The 12,061-nt window shown below is 44.8% G+C and overlaps 1 protein-coding gene across 6 annotated transcripts in view; it reads right to left on the bottom strand.

The window, feature by feature from the left end:
* The window catches only part of LOC105467377 (TNF receptor associated factor 3), a 136,016-nt gene that overhangs the window by 79,506 nt on the left and 44,449 nt on the right, over positions 1–12,061 (bottom strand). For 2 of the 6 annotated variants that reach the window (XM_011716940.3, XM_071099541.1), the window contains exon 2: positions 1,294–1,432. The exons of 3 other annotated variants lie outside the window; for them this stretch is intronic. The gene's annotated coding sequence lies outside the window, so the exon portion shown is untranslated. Of the gene's footprint in view, positions 1–1,293; positions 1,433–3,208; positions 4,506–12,061 lie in introns of those variants that run through there. One more of the 6 variants, XM_071099542.1, reaches the window with a different exon arrangement.

Genomic DNA, 12,061 nt, shown 5'->3' on the forward strand with positions numbered 1-12,061 from the left:
TGTTAGATATTCTCAAAATCCCAGGCCAAAAAAAAAGAAAACAAACCCTCTAAGAACAGATGGTTTTGAGTTAAAAGTTCTAAGCCAAGAAAGGCTCTTGCATTCTGGGCAATGGGACCCATGGCTGGGGCTGGGAGACAGAAGGTTACCCCATGTAAGGTCAGCAGGCAGCACTGGGCAGAGAGCAGGGCAGGCCAGGAGCACTCGGGAGAGCTGGACAGTGAGGTGGCAGGACCTGGCCTGACCGAAGTCCCAGCACTCCACGCTCTATCAGCAACAGTTTGGAAGAGCCAGAGGCCTCTCTTCACCATGTGGTAAACTGGGAGCCTATCTCATCCTTTCCTTTGAAAACTGTTTTACCTCTGCCTGCTGAGCTTGGGGACACAGTTTCGCCACTGTGGTGGAAGTTACTCAGAAAACAGAAGTCATCTTGTTATGTCAATGCCCTACTCACTGTGTGGTCCTCCTGTGTGGGCGAGATGGGTTTCCTCACTATATGGATGGCAAACAAGTACCCCAAAAAGAACATCCAGGCAAAAACTGCACCCTTTTAAGGACGTAACTCAGAAGTCATATAGCACCATTGTGCCATACTGCTGGGTGAGGGAGGCCACACACCCAGTCTAGGTGCACCTCTCTGTCAAAGTCCCATGTGAGAAGAATAGGGAGAATGGGAGATATCACTGAGAACACTTAGGAAAACACAATGTCACCCTGAGTGAGTTATACAGTAAAATCTCAGTCTTCTTTCAAGATCGGAAAATTAAAAACCAGGGTTCAATGGAATCTGGCTAATGTATTTCAACCCTTGTAAGCCGAACCTCTTATTACTTGTAATAAGTTGCAACTTGTAAGTTGAGCCTAAATTACGATGTTGTCCTGCCTTAGTAAATACAGTATCATGACCTTGATTTAATAGGTGGTGATTGAGATTCACCCCTGGGTAACTGCTGGGCACTGCAGCTTCTCTGCGAGAACACAGAATACCACCGACTAGCAGCAATGTAGGTGTCAAGCCAGAATTCATCTCAACATTCCAGTTTGCAGGTTCGGCTATGCACCCATCTCCCATCACAGCACACAGCATTAAGGGCAGAGGTCACGCCCTTTGCCCCTCCTGTGGGTGACTCCAGCACATTGAGTAGAAATTCTATAAATAACCAGAGGAAGGGAAGACAAGAATTTTTAAAATTCTAAAATTACAGAGTCTACATTAGATGCCCGTTGTTATTACAGGCCTCTTTCTGACAAAAGGAAAGCAAAAGAACGAACAACAATTAACTGAGAGCAAACCTCTTCTGTCAGGACAGCGATCCTTAGAAGAGTAGAGAGCCAGGAGCCAGGAGCCAGGTTTCTGATCCTAGATCTGATTCTGACCTGCACTGGGACCTTAACCAAGTGGCATCACTTCTTTGGGCCTCATTTTCCTCATCTGTAAAATAAAGGGACTGGATTAGACAAAGCTTCTTAACTGAGGCCTACAGGTGAGCCACAGCAACATGCCCACTGTGTGCCTGAAGGCCAGTCTATCCTCAAGTTCATCATTTAAATTCTATAATCTCAATGTTTATTAACAAATAGAATGAATTCTACAGAGCATGAAAAATTCTCCCACTGTCTGGCCAGGCCCTCTAGGAGCTGCCGCCTTGGCAGCAACCACCAGGCTCCGACCTTCCGACCTCAGGCCCCTGAAATCACATAGAGACATTTCAGTCCCTGGCAATCATGTCAATATTGTTTTAAATGCACAAGGGAAACTAGTTTTCTTCATCTATTTATTTTATTTTATCTTTCTGTAGAGATGAGGTCTCGCTATTTTGCCCAGGCTGGTCTTAGATTCCTGGGCTCAAGCGATCCTCCTGCCTTCGTCTCCCAAAGTGCTGGGATTACAGGCGTGAGCCACCATCCCTGGCCTATGCTACATATATTTCTAACAAACAGCAAACAGACCTTCGGCAATGAAGACAATAGGCCCTCATTTATTATTTTCACAAGCTTGACATTTAAAACATGGGTCTTTCTAACTTGGGCCTCCCTCCCCAAAACCAATCCCCATGATATCCTGGAAACAGGCCGGGCTGCCTCCCAGGAAGAGTCCTAGCAAATGTTACTGGAAACAAGCCCTTCAGATGGATAGAAAGCTGTGCCAGGGGCCCACCAGCACATGCGGCTGCAACTGTGCTTTTGGAGACATCATGCATTGCCAGCTCTCAGGAGGCACGGATGAGCCAGTCCCATTCTACACAGCCCACGGACTGAGGTAGTAGGCCAACACACACACACACACACACACACACACACACACACACACACACACAGAGACACACGCACGCTAGTTCCTCAGCCTGAAGTTGAAAACTATGTCTCAGCCATAGTCTGTTGCCAGGAACCAAGAGACCAAGGCAGATGTCACCAGAGAAAGAACTGAGCTCAGTGGACTACTCTGGTAAGCGAAGAGAAAGGATGTGCTTCATACGGAAAGCTGAATTTATTTACACTAATCACGAATGCAGGCTCTCAGCTGGAAAAGCTCACTTCCAACGCCAGAAGGTTCAGAACCCATTCACGAGCTTCTCAGAATGCAAGCAGTTGCCATGGTAACCCCAACATTATATTTCTTGGCATTGGACATATAAATTACCACCCATAATGCATTTAATACCGTTTGGGGCCACTAATTCATTGCAAAATAAATCTCAGCTCTGACTCTTGGCCTCCCTCTAAGATAAACGAAGAGCAGCAGCTGGAGGTAGCACCCAGCTCACCCCACGGATAAGCACAGAGCTCCACACATCTGAAAATGCTCTTCTAAAGGCAAAATAAGAACTAAGGAGATTAGAATTCATCATCTACAGCCAGTGGTTGAGATTTTTTAAGATGAAAAGTTCCATCCAGATTAATGTAACTGTCATTGCTTAAGTTAAAGAAACAAATATATTCCATCCGTATCTACATCTCTGAAATTCAACTATGTTTAGCAAATCGAAGAAAAAGCAGATCTCTTCAAAGAACATCTTCAATAATTCACTTATAGGGCATCTGTCAAGACTAAGATAACTCTTCAAATGTCAAAACTGTCATTAACAAGAAATAAAGTTTTATTTCTTAGGTTCAAAAGAGGTCTATTCAATCATCATTCTTTACCTTGACTAGGGATATTCATAAACATTTAAAATACACACATGCATGATTTGTAAAGCCCCCTTACCTTCTTATAATCCACCATCTGAACACAGAGATGAAAACAAAATTATCGTGCACAAACTGCAAAGACATCTTCAGCTTCACGTTCCCAGGAAGCCCACTGCATCAGTAACTTGACAGAGCTGCTGCAGGACATGCCTGTGCCAGCCACAGCATTCACAGAACCGCGTCCGTTCTAATCACTAAACTGCCAGGTCCGGAGGAGTATTACCTTCATTATCTCCTCCTCCCGACTGCAGGCAACAGTCAGCAGTTATGAAGGGGAGCAAAAGGCTTCACCACGGGTTGTTTCCATATTAACAAGGACTTTGGTAACCGCTGCATTGCAGTCTTTCTGAAAGCTACCAACCTCAGAAGCAAAAGCGCTGGAGAGAGACTCTCTGGCACAGGAAGCAGTCTTTCCAATCACAAAGATTTTTAAAGAATCTTTAAAGAATGCTGTGAACACCTGAGGCTTTTTCTAGATTTCCTACCTGTTTCCTAGAGGTTGACTGGTTTGTGGTTTTTACTGGAGGATGGCTGTGACAACTGGCTGTGCGGGGTAGGAATGCGGAAATGAGTGCGCTGTGCGCTACGACGCCCCCTCTCGGGGCTCAGGTACGCCCTGTGGGAATCTGCACATCTGCTGCTTAGCACCAGACTCAAAGCCCCCGCTGGGGGCTCCCGGGAATAAGCCATGATTTCCATTCCAGAAAACGCAAGTACAGCAAGCACTTCCAGGTCCTCTGGGGGCAGCAATCACGGAACACCCTGCTACCTTCACAGTGTGGTAATAACCATTACGTGGTCAGAGCACTTGAAATATTAAACCATTGACCATATAATCAAATTCGGAAAAAGAGGTTTCTGAAATAGTAGCACGCTTAGTAAAGTGACCTTTGGTTTTCATTCATTCATGCAATACATTTAGTGAGCACTGACTATGTGTTGTATATAAAAGGATATTCAAGTGGAGCATCCCTAATCCAAAAATCCAAACTGCTCCAAAATCTGAAACTTTCTGAGTACCAACATACCACCACAAGAGGAAAATTCCCCAATGGATCTCACGTGACAGGTCACAGTCAAAACTCTGTTTCATGCACAAAATATTTAAAATATTGCATAAAATTACCTTCAGGCTATGTGTATAAGGTGTATATGAAAAGAATTTTGTGTTTCCACTTAAGTATCATCCCCAAGATATCTAATTATGCATATTCAAACATTCCAAAATCCAAAAAGATCAGAATCTGAAACACTTCTAGTCCCAAGCATTTCAGATAAGGGATACTCAATCTGACCATGGGGAACCACCGTCAGGGTGGGTGCAAGTGCTCTGGGAGGAAGAATAATGGAAAACACACCATCATGCATGGTGGAGGATGGCTGGGACTGCATAGGAGGCAGAACTCGAGCCTGACTGCAGCTCCAGGTCAAGGTTCTGTAAGAAAGGAAGAGTTAAAAAGAGGTGAAGGATGTGGACTCAGCTGGACTACAGGGAGGGCCAAGGGAGAACACCCTCCAGATGGCTGTACACAATCCTCAGCAGGTGCGGGAGGTCCTCTGCAAGGGCATATGTCTGTGGCCAGAGCCCGTCCCTCCCTCACAGCAGCCTGGAGCAGGTACAGCCACCACCACCACCACTGACAGAAGCCTGTGTCTGGGACTTGAGGCCTACATTTGCCCAAGGCACATGGTGACTGCGGGGAGGCGCCAGGGCATGGACACAGCGGGGCAGCTCTGTATTGTGCCACCGCACCACACCGCCACCCATAAGTAACAGCTGTCCTCTGGCAGCCTTGGCACCCGACGGAGGTGACAGTCCAAGCGGCCTCTGCTCAGATGGTTTCCTTCCACCCTATGTCCAGAGCCCCACCGGACCCTGAACAGGTGTGAGGTGAAGGACTGCACGAAAGAATAAACAAATTAAAGAATCTACTGGTCACTCCCCAATTCTAGTAACAGGAAATGACATGTCAGACCTCTGCCAGTGTTATGCTGTTCTCTGATGAAAATGGCCCTTCTTTGCCTGGTCTCTGGCTACCTAACTCTATTTCACATCTCAGGCTCTGGAATCTTCTCCTCCAGGACGTCTTCACTGACTCCCTTCCCACCCCTGGCAGCAAGGCCCTTTCCCTGAGCTCCCCCCACCTCCAGCAGCTCCCATGCTGTCCTGAAGTGGTGGTTCTGCAGCTGCCCCCGCACAGAAGTCCTGCAGTGGTGGTCAGGGCTGTATCTGCGGTGCTCAACGTGTTCCTTCTGCTGCCGCATTCCTGGAGGACTCGCCACATGTCAGCCACCTGCTCCACACGCACAACTCACTTGTTCCTCTCTGAGGCGGCTCCACCGAACAGACGAGGACGCTGAGGCACAGTCAGTTCAAGCGCAAGAGCCAGGATTTACACCCAGGAACCAGCATCCTCCAGCCACATCCTAACCTCCCCTACGGCTTCTGTAGGTACCCAAAACAGAGTTCACTGACACCAACTGGAAAAGATGGTGTTACCGCATGGGGGTGGGAGGGATTCGAGTTACAGAAAAACTTTTAAGGAAATACAGCAGTCTTCCTCCCCCATCCCTCCCTCTTACTGTGAGATATGAATGAATGAACACATTCGGCCACAGCAGACACACCTCCGCATAAATCCTGACAGGGAACACCTACGGCCCACGGGAGATGAGGACAGAAGGCACAAAGAGGCAGCGTGAGGTAGTTTCCTTTTGCCATCACCGTGCTTCAGAGAGACTCACTCGAGCAGTTTAAAAGCCTCAGAGGAACTTTCATCAAGCGCTTCTAACGTATTTAGGTGCCACTCTGGGCACTCCTCGCAGAAGTTCCAGAAGAACTGTGCCTTTCAAGTCAGGGATCAAGGCTTGTTCTCTATGGCAGCACCACTCTCACCAGCCTCCAGTGGCAGCAGCACTGCAGGAGGACTCTTCCCCCACTGATCTGTCCGTCCTGTGACGCTGACCCATGCGGCCAGAAGCCCGTGCGTAGCCTGAGCGGGCTCTCCCTGGGGGATCTCGAGCAGTGGGCAGGTCCCACACCAACACTCTTGTGCCTCCTGGAACAGCCAGCACCTACAGAGGAGGGCCCCACAGCTGGCCCAGGGCTGAAGGGAGTGTGCACTGATGGGGAGAGATGAGTAGGGGCTCAAGCTGCCTCCAGGGGGTGGCAGAAGGTCCCAGAAGGAGCACACCACAGGACCCTTCCAACTGCTTCCCAATGAGACCATCTGACCAAGGGCAGCAGGGTTCAGTGCCCAGGTGCCAGATCCCCACAGGCCTGCGGAGATGGCTTCCTACTGTCTCCAATTTACAGCTGAGGTGGCAGCGAGGCTTTAACAGGATAAATCACTTTCCAAGTACACCAGTGGGTGCTCCAGCAAAGCTGCTTGGCTCTGAGCGGCCTGACGCTTTGGACTTGGCATGACCTCCTCCTGGCGAAGGTACGGCCCGGTGTCCTCACAGCGTGGGCAGAGCAGAAAGGGCACGCTGCCTCCCTCTGGCACTGACTCCTCCTAACCAACCGCTCACTCCTTCTGGATCCCAGATTCCTTGCCTAAGAAAGGAGTAAGACTTATCCTGCAAACCACATGATGTTGATTTTCAACTGACTGAATGCATTCCCTTACTGCCAGAAGAGAATCATGTCTACTCACAATTCACAATGAGTCTCCTGGTGTGTAAAAGTATAAGCTGTCTCAAAATGTAAGGCATGACTGTTACCAAATAGAGCCACAAGGCACTCAGTAATATTTCCAAGCTTAATTCCGCTTAGATATATGATGAGAGACCTACAGGGCTCTTACCATTAACTAGAATGACCATGGCAAATCCTGCCCCTTTATTAAATAGTAGTAATGAAATTAATAATGTAGCTCAGACAGACTAGCTAATATCATTAAGGCGCATTTACATGAATTATGGAATTATGGAAACATCCCAATAGGTCTCATTTGGACACTTAAAATGCTAAAGAGCAACCCTACTATCCGAAGGTATTTATCACTTCAAAAACAGGCAACTCAGTCACCAAAATTAACAAGAAAAAATCCAAGTAAGCAACATTCCGCCTGAAGGGAAAACATAGACAAATCATTCATATTCACTCTAGGTGCCACTGGGGCCACAGAACAAAGGATGTACCCAAGAGGAAGCAGAGAGAAGAAAAATAATATAAAATACACACAAAATTTATTTGGCTTAGATACATACTTATTTACCAAAAATCTAACAGGTACTTATTTGATAAGACCATTTCATGACCACCAGATGTGATCTGGTCTTAGGAAGGAAAGAGACTGCAATTCTGCCTGTTTAGGCAACAGAGGGTCTCAGGGGCTTTCAACATGACACAAGAAGTCACTAGGTCAGCAACAAAGGTCAAACAAGCCCCAGTTACAAGTAGCAAAGTGTCTGTACAAACATAAATGGGAATCTGAACTGTAGGTAAAAGAAACAACAAAAGCGGATACAAACGCCTAGGTATATTCCCAAGAGAAATGACACGTCCACACAAAAACCTGAACATGAATGTTCACAGCAGCATTATCACACAACAGTCAAAAAGTAGAAACAACCCCAATGCCTATTAATGGACTAACGAATACATAAAATGTGGACCATCCACACGATGGAATAATATTCGACATTAACAAGGAACAACTGATGCATACATGCACAACATGAATGAAAACATGGTGCTGAATGACAGAGGCTGCACACAGAAAACACATATACTGTCAACTGCATTTCTATAGAACGTCCGAAGTAGGCAATGGCTGCACAACTCTGTGAATATACCAAACACCACGGACATGGACACTTTAAATAGGTAATTGTATGGAATCTGATGATTTCCATAAAGTTATTTTCTAAAAGCTGACACAATCAAGTCAAAGGCCAAACATCCAATAGAGATGCAGCTCACCCACTCAATTAAAAAACAACAAGAAAACATTATTGCAAGTTTCCACTATGCCAAAAAACGCATTACTTTTGGGGTACTCCTTCCAAAAATGTTAAATAAGCTTCTCACTGGTCAAAACAATTCATAATTCCTGTAGGAACTCCCCCTCTCCCAAATCTAAAAGTTCAACAATTTCTCGAGGAAAAACTTGATCTTAATTTTAATGTAAAATATAAATCACATATTTGTGCAAATGTAGCACTTTTAATCATGAGGGAGAGGTGTCACTATGAAACTTATCAACACTATCCCCCAAGAAAGTATTCATTTACTTCATTCTGTCTACTATGAAATAAATAACACCTGAATCTTTAAGACCTAGAAACATTTCAGAAGGTTTGAGGTCAAAGAAAACACATTAACTCAACATAATGCTCACAAGAACAAAACTAAGCCTATGCATAAAATAAACAACTAAATGATGGTGGAAAGACTACATTCTCTAAACCTAACAAAAGCTCCCAACTCATTCCCACCCACTGCCATCTGTCTATCTCAAACTCTTCAACAACCCAACTCACAGAAAGGACCTACAGTCAATGTGGTAACATAAGCACAATCCTGTAATTGGCTCAAATTGTCATTACAATAACATGTGTTTCTTTTAGTTTTTATTTATTTATTTATTTTTTTGAGATAGAGCTTCACTCTTGTTACCCAGGCTGGAGAGCAATGGTGCGATCTCTGCTCACAGCAACCTCTGCCTCCCAGGTTCAAGCAATTCTCCTGCCTCAGCCTCCTGAGGAGCTGGGATTACAGGCATGCACCACCACGCCTGGCTAATTTTGTATTTTTAGTAGAGACAGGGTTTCTCCACGTTGGTCAGGCTGGTCTCAAACTCCTGACCTCAGGTGATCCGCCCACCTTCGCCTCCCAAAGTGCTGGGATTGCAGGCATGAGCCACCGTGCCCGGCCAGCATGTGTTTCTATTTTCCGCAGGAAGAGAATCATGTCGACTCACAATTCACAATGAGTCAACCGGTGTGTAAAATATTTTACATAATGGGAAAATTTATTGTGACCCAAAAGTTCAGCGTGTTCTCATTAACTTACCAGAAATTACAGATGTGAAGATACTTCTGTTAACTTAACCAAAATCAAGAAAAGAAACTACTTTAGATACGCACACATTTTCAGTTTGGTAGATCTGATTCTTTTTATGATACTGCATTTCAAGTTACTCAGATTGGTAAATTCATAGTTAAAATACTAAATAGAGAAAATCTGCATATTGACATAGGTAATTTAAGACTGCTTTCAGCACTGCGTCACTTACTACCTATATAGCTAAGCTCTGTCAAAACCTCACAGGGACGGCTTCAGTTTTTGTAAATACTCGCATGGTGAAATGGTTTTTCCAAAGTCACGATACCATCTAAAGTGCTAATGGAGTCTTCCCATTGTGCTTCACTGTGAATAACACATTTCTGTGGAAAATCTTATAGTGCTGCAGCCATTTAACATTTTCCCAGATTACATTCAGGTTTTTTTTAATCCGAAAGAAAACATTTAAACAATTAAAACACATAAAATGTTTCTATTATGACCTTTTAAAAAACTCTCAGTATTTTTATTTTATTTTATTTTATTTTATTTTATTTTGTCTTATGTTGAGATGGAGTCTTGCTCTGTCGACCAGGCTGGAGTGCAGTGGCACAATCTCGGCTCACTGCAACCTCCGCCTCCCAAGTTCAAGCGATTCTTCTGCCTCAGCCTCCCGAATAGCTAGGATCACAGGCACACGCCACCACACCCGGCTAATTTTTATATTTTTAGCAGAGACGGGGTTTCATCATATTGGCCAGGCTGGTCTCAAACTCCCGACCTCATGATCTGCCTGCCTCAGCCTCCCAAAGTGCTGGGATTACAGGCATGAGCCACCGCGCCCAGCCACAAAACCCTCAGTGTTTTAAAGGCCACACTTGGAAACAGACATGTTTATACATGCAATACAGATGCAAACACTTTTAAACAACATAATCCATTGATACACACACACACTAAGAAATCAAACATTTCCAATTCCATAAACATAATACATCTGAAGCAAAGATAATACCACCAGATATTTTTTACTTGTAAGTTGGTCCCCAGAAAAGGGTAATTATAAAAGACACCAGGGAGCCTCTTTTCAACCTTGTTAAATAAACGACTTGCAAATATTAACCACAAAACTGTGGGTGAAGCCACTCTGTCCTGTCATGATTACTCGCTCATAAAGGCCCAAAATGCATCTTGAAGGGAGTTTTTGCAATACAAATCCTAATCTTAACTATATAAACTCTATTCTTAACTATCTTAAAATACATTACAAAAGACGATTCTCAACCTTCTGAAAACTGTAATATCTTTTATAAAATCTGAAAGATTGAGATGGTGTTACTAATAGTGTCGTGGTTCATTAAACTTTGACTCATTAAGTACCTTGGACAAATCATTTTAAATTAAAAGAACAATCTTTAATATACATTTTCAGATGAGACTTAATACATTCTACACAATTTATCAAAGGCGACAGAAAAACTTCGGAAATAATGGAACGAACACACAGTGATATTTGCTTCAGGAACAGACTATTTCACCCTACATCCTTTCACAAAGTGCTTGAGATATGCATATTTAGTAGGCATATTTCAGAATTAGCTCTTCATTTTCTAATAAAAAAGGGCAGACTTCCCCGCAGCCTTGGCAATGAAACATTTTCAAAATGCAGGTACCAGGAGGGTGTGGTGGTTCATGCCTGTAATCTCAGCACTTTGGGAGGCTGAGCCAGGAGGATCTGCTTGAACCCAGGAGTTCAAGACCAGCCTAGTCAACATAGTGAGACCCCATCTTTACAAAAAAATTTTTTAAAACTTAGCCAAGTGTGGTAGTGGGTGCCTAGAACCCCAGCTACTCAAGAGGCTGAAGTAGCGGGATCACTTGAGCCCAGGAGATTGAGGCTGCAGTGCGCTGTGATTGCACCACTGTACTCTGGCCTGGGTGACAGAGCAAGAACACCCTGTCAAAAAAAATATATATATATATATATATGTGTGTGTGTGTGTGTGTGTGTGTGTATGTATATGTGCTGGTCCCATTTCAGAAAGCAAATAAATGTTTAAAATGTAAAGGTACCTACCTACATCAAAATGCATCTGAAAAACATTAAAATAAAACTATACTCATTGTATTTAAAAAGTCAAAGAAACGTTATGTTGAATCTAGTTAATCTTTAAAGCTCTAGGCCCAGCTAAGAGGGCAGAGTGTGTGACTGCAGACAGGGGGCCCCGGCGCCCAACTGCAGAAGGTTAGGAAGTGAAGGCAGTGCTCCTGGTCTGCAGCATCATCTGGAGTCGGCCCTTTCCTCCTTGGACCCAGGCAGCCAGACCCAAGGGCAGGATCCAGGTGATCCAGAACCGTTACCTCTACACTCTGAGAGGAATACACTTGACCCTGTGTCACGATGCAGTGCCCCTTCTGCCAGCCCCCCATGTGGCTCACCTGAAACCGCACCTGTAGAGCACGCTCTCAAAGGAAAGGGGGAGATGACAGGGAGAACACCAGGACCTGCCGGGAGTGCCCTCCCAGCATGGGCTCATCACCCGCATGTGGTGACCCCCCACCCCCTACACGGGAGGGCAGGCGTGATGTTTTCTTCCTTTGTATTTCAGCACGCTGCATAATGCGTGACAAGCAGATGCTCACTAAGACAGGTCCATAATCCCTTCTCTGCAATTCGAAAATCCAAAAAGCTCTCTGAAAACTGAAAGCATGTTCATAACTCATTTGGCAGTATGCCCTGATCTGATGTGAAGCTATTCATAGTCTCACTGTCCCACTTAGTGTGAATATTCATATACTTTGCTGCAAAAATCTTAATGTGCTTGATTATATGGTGCTGCCTAGGATATTCTATAATAT

The sequence above is a fragment of the Macaca nemestrina genome, chromosome 7 (genome assembly GCF_043159975.1).
Source record: "Macaca nemestrina isolate mMacNem1 chromosome 7, mMacNem.hap1, whole genome shotgun sequence".
Classification (NCBI taxonomy): Eukaryota; Metazoa; Chordata; class Mammalia; order Primates; family Cercopithecidae; genus Macaca; species Macaca nemestrina.